At 33.4% G+C, this 14,857-nt stretch overlaps 1 protein-coding gene across 1 annotated transcript in view; it reads left to right on the top strand.

The window, feature by feature from the left end:
* Nucleotides 1-14,857, top strand: part of SDK1 (sidekick cell adhesion molecule 1) — a 407,922-nt gene that overhangs the window by 916 nt on the left and 392,149 nt on the right. The window lies entirely within an intron of this gene.

Genomic DNA, 14,857 nt, shown 5'->3' with positions numbered 1-14,857 from the left:
TTTTTTTTCCTTTTAGGCAGCATAAGAGTTAACTGCTGGTTGTGTGTGCTTAAAAACACTGTGCACTGAGATAAGTTATTAGGAGAAAGCAACATAAATCCACAGACTAGAACTAAGTCAGGCATGTAAAAGGAATTCTTTAAACATATGAGGACCATTCTATGTGAACCTCGGTTCGAGCATTGTTCATTTCTCTTGGATTGCCAAGTAACATTTAACTGAGACAAAAACTGCGATTGATTCGTATCTGGGCATTTCCACATCAGAGATCCTTGCAGTCAAATGAGTCACTTGTAAACGAAGGGTCAGAGTCGTCCAATAGACTTTAAATATCAAGTGTCAGTCACTTTGCATCTAAATTCCCTTCTCAAAAAATTGCCAAATGTAGCTTAATTCTTAATAATTCTTTGACAGAGTAAACAATAAATGGCAGGCAGAAGCGTTACAGTTGGCTGCACAAAATAACATGCTGAACAAATGCAGCTTTCACTTTCTTTGCTGGATTGAGTTTTATTGCTGTGTGTATTGTCTGACTGGAGTGGTATGTGTGGTTCAATGCTGAACTGTGTAGTGTGGGATGATAAGTTATTAAAAGCGGAAGTTAATGCTCTATAAAGAGGAATGGTCTTTGTGTTTTAGCTCTCTGGGTTTGAATATTTCATAGGGAACAACACTGCATAAAAACTGGACRGTCTTGCATGTTGAGAAAGAGGGTTTGCAGAACCAAATCTACTGTAGTTTTCCTGCTCAGGGTTTACTATTGCGCCCTCTGAAAGTTTTGAGCTGCAGGATACAAAAGAGTTTTAATCCAGTGTTTAATAATGGACTCCACCCTCATAAACCTTTCTCAGTGCTCTGTTTATGCTGTCATTCCTATTCCAAACTACTTATTCTGAGGCCTGCATGCCCTTACAGGCTATTGTTACTCTGAAACAAAACATACCCCACAGAATTCTCCCTGAAAATTAAAATTAACATTTCTTTCTTTTTCTTTTAGTAGTTGTTGATAGATGCCAACATGATGCTTTATTTTGAAAAGCAAGTGCTTGACAATACTGTTTACATTAAAAATGTAAAAAAATTTAATTCAGGCCAGTTCCAGGTGCAAGTGATTCAGGAATCAATTTAATGTCTTGTAAAAAAGTTTTCTGTGGTTTAGTAGTAAACTAGCCGTCGTATTGGATTAAAAAGTGGATTGAAAATTTTGTTAGCACGTAGTATGGAAAATAGTTCAATATAGTAATTTCAGATTACTAAGCATTCTCAATATTATCAGTTTTAGATAATACATTTCTCTGGAAGTTATACACTGTTTACAAGCTATCCTAAAGAGAAGTCCTAACACCAAATTAGTTTTACCCATTAGTAATTAAGAAGGGATGGGAAGCAAAGAGAAAAAGCTACATTCTTTCTGAGAGAAATATTAGTGCAGATGTATGGAGCTTAGTAGCCATTAAACAAAGAAAGATAAACAATTAGATTATATAGGAACAAAATAGGTTTTTCTTTTTGTATGATACAGAAGATGAAGAAATACTCATCTTACAATTCCTGTAACACACAAGCCAATGTGGAGGTCATACAAACCAGTGTGCAGAGTGCTTCTGTGGGGTTGTCCCAAAATTTATATTCATTTGTTAGTCACAGTTCTTTTTGTTCTTTGAATTCTCTAATATAGCCATCATTTTAATGCCAAAATTTACTTTAGATAGGAAACAACAATCTTTATAAAAAGTCCTGGTTTTATGAAAATGGAAATTCTGGTACAGCCACCAGAAGTTTTTAATGGAATGATACAGTCAGAGGCATGAGAGTATTACATGACTCCAATCTTTTTACATGATAAAAAAGGAACATTCTAAATATGTGAGCTATGATTGTTTTGAATGAGTCATAATACTATGCTATAACTAACTAACATTTATGTAATAACTATCTCAGCATTAAAGAAATAAAAATATTTCAGGCATACTGAAATGCAGAGTTCCATAGTTTATAGGAAACATTGGATAAGGTCATTGAGATTAAATATCTTGTACTGTAAAGTGAATGAAAGAAGATATTTTCAACAGCAACAGGTTGTTTGAGTTTTCTCTAGGCTTGAATATCTTCTGCACAAAAGCAGATCTAGAGGAGAAATGTAAATAAAACAACTTGAAAATATACTTTGTACTTAGCTCTTCAGCTTCTCTATTTTCTCTTGTAGTTGCATTACATAATTAGGTATAATGGTTTATATGATGTTTTCCATTTCTAAGTGAATTTACTTATTATGAAACATACAGTGGTTTATTTTACTAGGTAGCAGAGTATTCCCTTCAAACTTTAGTATTGTTAGCGCAGACCTTCTCATTATGGAAGAGGTTTTCTGAGAGGAAGAAAGTGTCAGATGAGAAAGGCTGTGGCTTGTCCTTTGAACATAGTCTGGGATGGTACACTCACTTCTGTCCTGGCCACAGGTCTTCAGAGAAATCCATTCAGACTCTGCACATGTCTCACCCTGCTTTCCACATTCCCCATCTGTGAATGGGAAGCTTATCAGGAAAATTAACCTTTAAGATTCTGAAAACAGTTGTACATTTCTTTGCYTATTCAGTTCTTTATGTCTGCCAGCCTCTGCCATGATGCCATTTGGCATTTGTGTTAAATTTGAGTATTGAGTGCTAGCTAGCCTTAAGTCATTGTGTGTCATTAAATAGCGATGAGATGTTAATCACTATAATTACCAATATAAAATTTGCAAGGTGATGATAAAAGTGAATCATTTCAACAGAGTAACTAGCTACTGAACATTATCCTGCAGTGACCTCTAGCTCAGTGGTCTAACATGCCTATGCATAGTCCTGTTGAATACTGAGTTCACTGCAGGATTGGGTTATTAGTTATGTATAAGATTARCAAACACTGATGCCTATTAAGGTATAAAATGTTTACTAAAATACTTAAATATTTGTATGGAAACAAAAAAAAAAAAGTCTGCTTGTTTAAACAGATTGAAAGTTGCTAGAAGCTGCTCTACATGCATCTTAATGGCTTTAAGTAGCTTCCCAATGTCTTACTTTTGTTAAAGAATGAAAGAATGCTTAGAAAAAATGCTAATTCTTTTGGATTGATGACCGTAGCTCAGAATGATTTTAAAATAGATAAAACCAGTGCATAGCTTTAAGCTTTTTTAACAGGAGATGGTATCTTTAAATATTAAGAGAGAGAAACTTGTCTCATTTTTCTTAGTTTAACAGAAATGGAAGTGTAATCTTTTCATGCCACTTGATCAAATCTATAATTCAGAATTGTACAAGAATCTGAATGTGTATTTAAGGTGGTATGGAGGTCTATTATGCTTTGATAGAAACAGTGACATGGAAGATGCAAGAAAATGCTTCTGGGGCTCAGCTTTTTAATTCAAATATTTAATCTGCTCTAATTTGTACATATGCTAAGTGTAGGAAGCATTTTCGAGCAAATTTCAAACTGCACTTGACATGTAAAGATGATAAGCAACTTGCAAAGAGTATTTAGTTGTTAGGGCAGAGAGAGCTAAATGTGAGGGTGCCACTTACTTGAGAATGAAAGGCATTATGAATTAGATGTTGAATGATGCATTTTTGTTTCTAAARGATTCTGATATTCATTGGAAGCTCGCTAATTCGTAGTGGATTTACTTCTGGTGTTCCTTTTCTTTAGAGGAGCATTTAAAAAGTGATAGTTTATGAAATCTTTATGATTATATTTATTAAAAAAGGTTTTAAAGGAGTAAATACAAGCTCCATCTATATAGAAATAGAGTGGGGAGAGTGGACTTTTTTATGTGTCCCTATCATGTGACTTCTAACTCTACTGTGGTAAATCTTTTTGATTATATGCTTACCTTTTGCTGAAAAATGGCTAATTTTCAAGACTTCCTAAAGCAAGTTATAAGAGATATGTGTACATATGTAATATCATTTTAAGTACAGTGTTTCAGACAGTTTCTTGAGAGCACATTGTAACAGTATTATTAGGGGGCAAGAGGACCATGGGCAATAGATGTCGTCTATTATAGATACATATCTCTATATATAATATATATATATATAGATATATAATAGATGTCATGTCGTCTTCAGACATTACCTGAAGACAGTCAAACCAGAAACTAACTAGGTAAGGAAAGGGAGGGTGTAGCAGTTCAGTCTCAGAGTTATGTTGTGGGACTTCTATATCACTTTATAAAAAAAAAAAAAAGAAAGAAGAAAAGAAAAAGTGGAGAAGGGAATCTGTGTCCATTGCTTGTTGTCCTTGAAAGGTTGTTCTGAAAGGTTCTATTATCTCTCTGCATAGCCATGTACTTTGAATAACAAAGACACTGGCTCTTATTTTAAAGATTACCTGGCTAAGTAAAAAAAAAGACCTAGAAATTTTAATAAACAATCTGAAGAAAATTATTAGGAATCTGTGAGTGAAATGCTTGAGTTTTGTATGTCTTGGAGTCTTATTTTAGTGTTCTTATCAGCACATAGGCACATGTCTATAGTGAACTATTGATTACTAAATTCATGAAAATAATTTATTTTAGCTTTGTGTAAAAGCTGAAGCATGACATTTTGAGTGGACTAGCTGTTTGGCTTTTTTGCTGTAATGACTCTGTGGGCAGACAGAAGACAATGAAATTCCACATGGAGCAAAATCCAATCCATACTGAGTTCATGGCAGAAATAGAGCTTTCTTCCTCCCCCTACATATGTGCATAAACATAATCTGTTTAAAATAGTTTTTAACAAACAAATTGATCATAAATTTGTTGATCCTTTCGTGATCTTTTTTAAAAGATACGTTTACTTGAAGTTATAACAAATTAGAATAACTTTCATAAAGTTAAAAAAATGTTTGAAGATGAGAAAATGCCAAAACTAAGATTGCTTATGCAACTTAATGTGAACTCCTCATGCATGTGCATTATGATGATTAAGTTTAAATAGATACATACTATTTTGCTGTCTACCTTAGAACGAAGACTAATAATGCTCATTGCTCACTTTTTAGTATTTTGCTTTCTTGTTCATGCTTGCTCTCATCTTTCATTTACTTCATCCTCTTAAATGCAACACAAGAAGACTTGTGCATGGGCTAAAGAAAGAACTGTTAGCAGCTATTGTGCAGCACTAGATTAAACTACTTACCATTATTACAGCTGGAAAGCACATCAGTGGTGAAACTTGGTTTCCATTCCTAACTATAGAGTACTTCCTAATGAATAAAGACTAGTCTCTTCCTTTGCCTCAGAGATATCTGTGCCACCCATAAAGCTCACGCAGAATAAAAATAAAATGCTTTGAAAGGTCTATTCCTGAAGAAGTTGGGGTTTCTGGGGTTATTTCTGCCTGTATTGATGTTGGTCTTGTTACAGACTAGTGCAGACAACTTCATAATTTTCATTTTGTAGGAAGAAGTACTTTTTTCTCTGCTGGTGAGTGACCCAGTTAAATTTGTTAAAATGGAGCTTGTAGTTGTTGGCACCCTTTCAGTATATTGTTTCAATGTTTTGTTTTCCCAGTGCATTGGTTATAGATAGGTGGTAAATAGATGTGATGACATTTTTTCATCCAAGTAAAATTTTCACATTCTGTTATGGACGTGATCTTTGAAATGTCACGTCCTCAGAACTTCCAGTAGATTCCATGGGAATTACTGCATGTAGCATTCGCAGGTCTGCATTCAAGCAGTTATATAGCTGAGAGAAGAAGAGCCTTTTATTTTAAAGTACACAAACTTTATATTATTTTTAAAAACATGCCTGATTTTGTAAGATCTACATAATACACAAATGCTTGGCTTCTATACATGCATGCATACTCTATCTTGAATATTAGTGTTTTTGGTTTACTGAGAAGTAATTTTCTTTTGCCATTGCTCTAAAAATAACTAGCATATTACTAGAAAGTAGAGTAGTCTGCTGCTAGTTATATGTCTTATCTATGAAATCCCCCTGAAACATAATACAAACAGCTCATTCATTAATATTAAAAGTGCAGACCTAGAATAGGAGTTTATAAAGTTAATCGTAAGCTGGGTTAGCTCCCTGAACTAGCTCAAACTGAGGTCGGATGATGAGCAGGAACAATGGAAAAGAGGTGATAGGGATGTGTGGCCAAGGGGTATGACCCCAGCAGCACTAAGATCAGTTTAAATTTGTTTAATTGAGATCTTTCAGACTTGGACAAAACACAAGAGAATATACACTTCTTTCTTAAGTTTGGCCTAACTGAAGAACTGGCCTAATGTCTCTCTTTAAGTTTGGAAACCAGTGTTCCTGGGTAGAAAATAGAAAGGTTAGTGCCTTAAAGGGCTGATTCAGGAGACATAACATTGAATTTCTTCTCTGGAATACCCTTTAAGGAAGTTTCTTCCTCTGTCAGAGGAAGATTAGGAAGCAAGTCTTCCTAACCTAAACTTCTAAGATAAGTGCTAAAGTTAGGCAATATGAATGTTACCCTTAATTCTCTTGTATCTCAGTTCTCAAGGTCTATAAGGGGAATAATGATTTTTGTCTCTATCTTTCTGTCTTGTCTACTTGTCTTGTGAATTCCACAGATACTACTTTTCAGTATTTGTATTATAATATGCAGATTCAGCAGGTAAAATAGTGATATGGGCATCAACAACTAGTAAAAGGAAGACTTTGATGTCACATTATGCAAAATGTGGAAGTGAAATGTACAGTTTTATGGTATGTCACACCATTCAGATAATTGAAGTGCCATTCTTGGTAAATGATAAAGCATTTGTGTTTTTTAAACAAATAACTTGAATCTTCAGTCTTGTTTTTCACATTTCCATGCTCTAACAGCAGGCAGCCTATAGAATCTGGTGGATAAAACAATGTCYCATAGGTTGATGGGACATATGGGACACTGCTTCCCATATGCCTTCCAAGCAGTAAACCATACATTTTTAATAAACTCCTAGTTCTTCAAGTTATCAAAAATAATTTGTTATGTGTAGCCTTTTTGGACTAGAAAGTAGGGAATAATATTAAATAGCTCCAGGACAAATGGCCGAATTGGTTACATGCATTGATTCCAGGATGAAATTGAAGAGTTTTTAACTCATCATTACACAAATCAGAAGAGCTGGTAGGCAGTATTTCCATCCTAAGATTCATCTTCACCTAATTCTGTATACCTATTAGCTAAGGAGGTTGAGGCTTTGATAATGAGTCTTTTTGGCAYTGTGTACACAGGAAATCTGTTCAGTCGCCTTAGTACTTTTTAAGGGAGGGTACTAAGAAAATAATGGATCTACAGTGCAAATATTTCAAACATGTAGACATACAGAAAAAATACATTTCATTATACTTGTACTGTTTGCTCACCTAACATTTGTTTTGCTGTATTTTCACTGTGCCAAAGTTATTGCTCTCTTYGTTGCAACCTGGGAGATGCCACATATTTCTCCTTTCTTACCTGTGAGAAAGTGCAAAGGAGATTGAGACTAAACACTTCGAAATAATTAAATGTTATCCAGTAACTAGAAAGAAAATACGTGGTATTATACCATGCCTGCAGTTCAGAGATGAAGCTGACATCTTTGTCRTAAATGGGACAAAATGGCAAATGATATTCTGTTATAGTCTAATTGAATTGGGTGGAATGAGGTGAGGGGGGAGTCTCTGGCAATTTTTTTAAAGGTCTGTTTTTGAGTCCTCCTGGACCTCTGCATGTAAAAGTACTACTAACTTTTCTTGTATAGAGCAAGCAGATTGTTTGGGGCTGTTTTATTCCCTTCAGTATCAAGATGTTGAATACACTCTGATTCTAACCTTTCATGCTAACGTAACATTTGCGAGATAGTGCCCTTGTGCTTTCTTCTGTGTTCTCCCTTTTTGCTTAGGAGAAATTCTTTGTCCCTCAGCTAATACCTCCTTTAAATTCTTCAAGCACTCCTTTTCTATGATGCATAAACARAACTTTACAGTATCTCAGTTGGTGATGCACTGAAAACACTGCTGTTCATGTTGATGAATACTGCCTCATTGCTCAGATACATGCCCATCTGTGTGTCTTCGACTATTGTCCTCAATTTCCTTTATCTTTTTGTCCCAGGTTGATATAACCCCTACCACAATGGGGTTCTGGTCTGTGATTAGGGCTTCTAGATGCTATTGTAATACAAATAATGTCTACTGCTAATAAAAGACTGAGGTGATAGTTTAAAACCCCTTATTCTACTTGCAAAATGTAGAGCAGATTCCTTAGTTATCCTCTAACTGGTCGCAGAATAGCTTTTCTAGGACACTCGTATTATCTGAAGCAAGGCTTTTATTGTGCTGGAAGACCTTATTCACAGCAGATAATCAGAAAGATTGTTTCATGATGGATTATCCCWGGCATTGTTTTTCAAAAACATTAGATAAGACTAGAGGCAAAAGATCAAGAGTAGTAACTCCTGTGTTTCACCTTCTGTCAAGCCATTTTTATGCTCCCAAAGAAGTTAGATTTGTTTTTGAGGAGGGAGTTACAGAAGTTACAGCCTTTTAAAAATCATTTTAATGTCTACCACCTCAGGCACCAGATTTTGAAATAAATGATACGAACTTATTTCTCATTTTCCATTAGATTTTTTTTTTAAAATGTAAACATGGCTCAAGTGAGAAAAATATTTTGATTATTGTTAAACTTACTTCCTGAAGCAGTACATGCAACCATCATTTTATAAAATACAAATTTTAAAAGAAAATAGTATTCTTCCTACTTATCTTATATATTTTTATTATTTTTATTCAGTTCTGCACTTTATTCTCTCTTGTAATTAATGTGCAAGATGCTTATCTTTTAAGAACTGCTTCTGAGGAAATATGTGCTTTTTCTCTTGAAAAGGATACATGTATTTACACAAGAACTTCCTGAAGAGGTAGACTGAGAGAAAGTATGTCCTATTCACAGTGCCTGACTATGGGATGTTTCTGCTAGTGCTGGTTATCCATACAAGAAGGCTGAAATCACTCTTAAACATTTTTGTTCATTGAAATGGGAAAATAGATTAAATGAGTCTGCCTTTAATTCATAGTTCAACAAACAAAACAGGCTGATGATGCTATTGTTTAATGAAGCCATCAGCAGAAGTATGTTTTAAGTGCTGCAGGGTAAGTCTCCCATCATTCCACCAATATAGAATAGGAATAAATACTAGTGATGCAGATTTCATATCTTTGCATTTTGAAAACATATCCTGATCTCATATATATAGTATTTAACATCTTTATTTCAAGTTCCACTGTACCATTGTTGATAACAACCTTCTCAGACTTAATTCTTTTTTTCATTATACATGATTTATTATTAGCATTTAATTGGTCAAATATTTATGCATATTTTTCTGAATCTTCTGTTGAGAATTCTGAGTTAATGAGAGTAGAAGACTGTCAAACTCAAAAGTTTTAGTGCTGTTTGTTCAACATTACATTCACTATATAAATGTATCATATTAAAATAATATGCCGTGTTAATCCTGTTCAAGTTTCTCATTACTGTAATTTTTAGCTTTAATATACAGAACATAACTTTGTCTTTTGCTACTCCAAACCTGAACAGACATAGTTATGGCATACTGTTGTCAATAAAAGTCTGCAAGGTTAACTATCATGCCTGTTAAAATTTGAAGACCGCAAATCTTACTATTCTGCTACAGAAATCCAGGCAAGAACTAAAACTTAAAGTTTTGGCATTTTTAAGTTGTTGAGGTGCTATACTATAAAAAATTGGTGGAGCAGTCAGGGAGAAAATTTTAGATGATTCTGAAATTGTGCTCTCCTAATCTCATGGACAGAGATGGATACTTTACAACAATGCAGAATAGGGGCTCGATGCTTGCGAAATAGCTGTCACCAACAAAAGCAGTATCACTTGCAGCTTAAGTACTCTTTGACTGGGGAGAGAGAAAATGCCTTTTTGAATTCATTTTCTGCATTTGCCATAATTTTGAGTACACCTGTTTTAATATTTTCTTTCTGTAGTAAATTTCCGCTGTATGTTGGCAGTTGGTGAGGAAAGACTAAAGCACAAGTACACAGACAAGTGTCACTGTGAAAGTAAAAACAGTTGCAATAAAAAATATGGTAKCCAGATAAAGGTTTAAAATTTCCTCAAAATTGCCTTAAATGGCTGAATTCAAAAGGACTGAATGAAACAAGGAAAATCTTTGGTCTAAGTTCTACTCTCTTTGAGGTATAACTTAGTAGAGTTTTGTTTACATTGCCCTTTGAATTGTTAGTTTCACTGTGATAGTTATTAAATCAAGGATACCCTTTGGAAAGGAAGCAGAATTATTTTTCTGTACTTAAAAATGACAAAATACAGAAGCTTTCATCCGGTGGCGAGTACAGTAATAAAGGGAAGTGATTTATCAGTATGAATTGGTGGCTGTTGAATTAGGAGATTTTATTTTTACTCTTCTGATTTTATTTTGTGGCTCAGTTACTTGAGTTTCAGTGTACTTTTCAGCTTGGAAAGAACCTSTCCACTAGGGTGTATTCTGCTCTCAGCTAAGGTTACAACCCTAAAGTTTTCAGTTGTCATCTACTAGTATAGTTGGACAATAACAGAAAAGCTTAGCTCCTCTTGATCACTCTCTGCTGAACTGGCAATCAAAAGAAAAAGGTAATTGTCAGTTTGTGCTTGTACAGTCTGGTCAAAAAGATTTACTAGGTTAGGGAATGAACAGTGATACATTTTATTATTTAATATTTGTCCTGAGGGTTTAACAGAATAGAGGTCAGAGTGTTCATATTGTATATAAAAAGAAAGCGTGCTGAATATTTTTGAATTTCCACAYCTGTAAGTGAACTTGTTTTGAGTCTGTTTTCTTACAAGAACTTTTAGAGTTTTAAATATCTTGTTGTAGAGCTGTTGGTCTTTCTAAGTACTGATAAGGCAGCTTTTGTGCAATTATATTGGAATAAGTGTTAGCTGTCTTTTTTTTCCCCCCCATAATTAATGGCATACTACTCATATTTACTTGAAAATCATTGCAGCATGAAGTGAATAGGTATTGGTGCTTTGGTAAATTATGACATGTTGCACATTCTTTATAACCATTTTATCAGTGACTACTGGGGTTGGGCACATGTAGTGCATCTAGTTGTCAGTCACCCTTGAATACTGAATTTGTAAATCTACATGTGTACCAAAAGAGTTCTAGATGAACTGTTAACATGTGACAAAGATGGTGGATATTATATCACTTGAGAAAGAAAGAAAATGTTTTGTGTTTACTATTGTTTTATTGTAAATCAGAGGTAGTACTGTTTTATGTACCTAGGTGCTATGATTGAAAGAGCTCCTGAAACTAGTGCTGAAGTTGCCAGATATGGATTTCCAATAATTCAGTCAAATCATATATCCTATGTGAAAAGCAAATGTCAATTTCATATATATTTACAGCTTTCAGTAACTTTTCCAGATGTCTAACATTCTCAGCAGCCCTGAGATTCTAGGAAAGTGACTATGTGTAGAATAAACTCTCTCGGTTTGTATGATGCTGCATCAAAGCAAATAAAATACATGACATATAGCTAAATGTGTGCTCATGTAGTAAGGCTAACAAATACAATGCACTGTACATAAAAAGAACTGTCTGTAGTAATTTATATTTTGGGGTTTTTAGAAGCTTTTAGTGTGTTCAAACCTTCCGAAGTTCTAATACTGATGCTAGTTGGAAGTACTTTTCATACTTTTGTATACAGAGTATTATTTTTATGTAGAGAGAAGTTTTAAATTCACGTATTAGTATTACACATGTTAGTTTTGCATAATTATATGTTGCTAAATTGCATTTTAACATTTCTGCCCTGTTTTTAGTAATTCTTTTTCAACAGGTTATTATGATGTATATTAAAGAATGTTTTGTGTCATTTGGGATTGAGTTAAATAATTGTATTCTTTTAGTTTGCTTTTTTTAAAAATTATTATTATTATTATTATTATGTGGCAGTTCAGAAAGGTGGCCCTCCGGGTGCGGTGTAAGGTGGAAAGTATTGTCCTGGCATTAATTTCCACCCTTGGCATTAGTTTTCTCTCCCTACCCAATTGTCTTCACTTGCTTCTCTCAGTTCTGCTGACAGAAGCAATACCATGATAAAGAAAGAAGTAAAATACATTGAACAAGGAGTTAAGATGCAGAAATAGCATGAATAGTACYGACTGTTAACAAAGGCCATCTAACAAGATGTCAGTTTTTAGAATGCTAATCTTGAAGGCCTCCTCCTTCCTTTTTGGGGGTTTATTTGTTCACATTTCACATTAACTTATCAAAAATGATTTTAAGATGCTTCTGATACCTAAGTTGAAACTTTTAACTTCATGCAGTATTTGAATTTTAAACAACTCATTCTACTGTGTACAGTCAATGCATATTTAATTATATAGTGCTTTCAAACTTTGTTCCCACAAAATTAATAGGCTAATCTTTATTTTTTGTTTACTACTAGTGAAAACTTGCAATACCTTTTAAGAATTTTAGCTTCACATTTAGATTGAAGCTGTTATTTCACATGTAATTTTCRTTTAAACAACTTTTTTGGTTGTCTAAAACTGAGTGAAAACAATATTATTGTAATTACCTAAAAATGTGACCTTTATAAATATCAAGACRCTGTTCTTAAGTCAAGTGATATACAAAAGATTGGACTATTTTTGCTTCAATATAGACATTAATGTCAGTATGTTGCATTATATATCATACTGTAATTTACTAGGGAATAAATCAAATTTTTTTTATGATTTAAATGTATATGTTGCTGGATTTCAGATTTCTAAGCATAATTTGAATTTATGACTGCATGTAACTGTGGTTTCGTTTTGTACCTCATTTATTGACAGAGTATCTGTATAAATTGTGTGATCTTAAATGCGGGTTCCAAATCTCATAAATCTGTATTGTCAAAGGTAATAATATTAGAGTCAAAACACTCATGATTATTACATTACTTAGTCRTCCTTTTTCATATCAGTGTGTGTGCAGTAGCTCTGTCAGAAACAAAACATTTTGAGCTTTCAGAAGTACCATATTTGAAGATACAGCTAAAGGCAACAAGTTATAAGCTCTTTGAAATCTTGTTTCTGAATCTTTGGAAACATGATCTATCATCACTATTTGTCAATTATTAATTATCCTGTTAAATTTGTTGGGAAAAAAATGAAGTGTATTATTACATTTTCATGTAGCACAGAGATCCTTTTTTTTTTTTTTTTTTTCCTTGCATGGTGCACGTGATCTATATTTTAGAACTTGCAAAAATGTCTTAGGCTAATCAAAATAAATCCTTTTGGTAGGGGGAAGCTAATGACAGTATAAACTAATATCATAGAAAAAAGTTAAGATTTGTATGGCTTCATTTAACGTGAGAAGTAATGTAATTTTACTAATATAATATAGTGTGGAAAAGTAGGTGTTTTTAATTTGAGCTTATATTCAGTAAGTCTCACATGTAAAAACATTCTGTTGTATGGCAATTTTTACTTTAAACTGATGTATTGCTTTTATAAAATTCTTATTAGTTTTGTTTTAGGCATTTAAAAGCTTGAGTTGTGTTGGGGCAGTTTTAAAACTTTTTTGGCAGAGCAGTTAATGGTACTGTAGAGATTACTAATAAGTATTACTCAAATTATACAGATTAATCCCAGTGAAGTTATTTTCTTTAATGTCAGCATATGAAATGTTCTTCTTCTTACCCTTGCTCTGATCTAATTTCTTGCGTTGAAGTAAATCTGGTTTTCTGTGTATGGAAAAGTACGTAGTTCAATAGATTTCAGGAACTGAAAAATTTTTCTGTCCACTCAGAAAGTAATACCCTGTCCAGGTACATTAATTAATTAATTCTTACCTTTTCCAGCTACCTTAAGTAGAGTGTATTCCATCAGTCCTTTGAAAGGGACATTTGCTTACTAAATATCCTCTCCCCTATCCTCTCTGATCTCTATTGTTGGAAGACTGTAGATAGGGAGAAGAATTTTATTTGGTTACTGTGATTATAGTGCCAGAGGAATCTTTTACCATTTATCTTCTTTAGTGTTCTGATGGTTATTTTAATATCTTGGATCCTATTTCAGTTCATGCATCATCAACAAGATAGTTTACTAAGCTCCAAACAATTAACCTATGCAAACTCTTCCAAGACAAAATAGTCTGTGCAAATGCTGATGAAGATAGTAATACTGCATTGATATAACAAATACCCAGTTTGTCATATGTAATTTTATAAGTAGAGTCTTCAAAAACAAAAGAATTCAGTTTAAGTCTCAGATACTAGCTTTAACAGAGCTGTCAGTTAAGAATTTTGTTTGTAATAGAATACATATGGCATGAAAATCAACAAGTGATAATAAACTTGGAAGCATATAATGCCAATTTTAATAGCCTCTTTTCCTAACAGACAGGTACCTGATGGTACAGATTATGTATGTCAAACTCAAGTAAAAGTATTGCTCAATATCCAATGTTTCCTTCATCACTTCTGTGACTTCTGGAGCAGGCAACTACCTTAAATAACCCTTTATTATTGATTGCATGTCCATTAGAGTGAAGGTCTCTCTAATCTCGGTCCCAGATATTTCTCTAATAACTTGTCTCCTCCCACTTGGAAAGAACTTAAAACTGTTATCTAAAAATGTAACAATCACAAATTGAACAATTGCCCTGCAATGAAGGTGAGAGAAATTAGAGAAAGTTATTTACTACTTTGTAAACTATTTTAGTTGAGCTATTAACACTATTATAATAATAATTAACATATATGTTATTATATCTATGTTATGTAATATATGCTATATTTTATATAAAATATAACACTATTAATAAGCATGTAAGAAGCAATAAAAGTAAT

The sequence above is a fragment of the Rhea americana genome, unplaced genomic scaffold (genome assembly GCF_003343005.1).
Source record: "Rhea americana isolate MKP2758 unplaced genomic scaffold, rheAme1 scaffold_10, whole genome shotgun sequence".
Classification (NCBI taxonomy): domain Eukaryota; kingdom Metazoa; phylum Chordata; class Aves; order Rheiformes; family Rheidae; genus Rhea; species Rhea americana.
The sequence above is the reverse complement of the archived record's forward strand: the minus strand, read 5'-3'. Positions and strand labels throughout refer to the sequence as shown.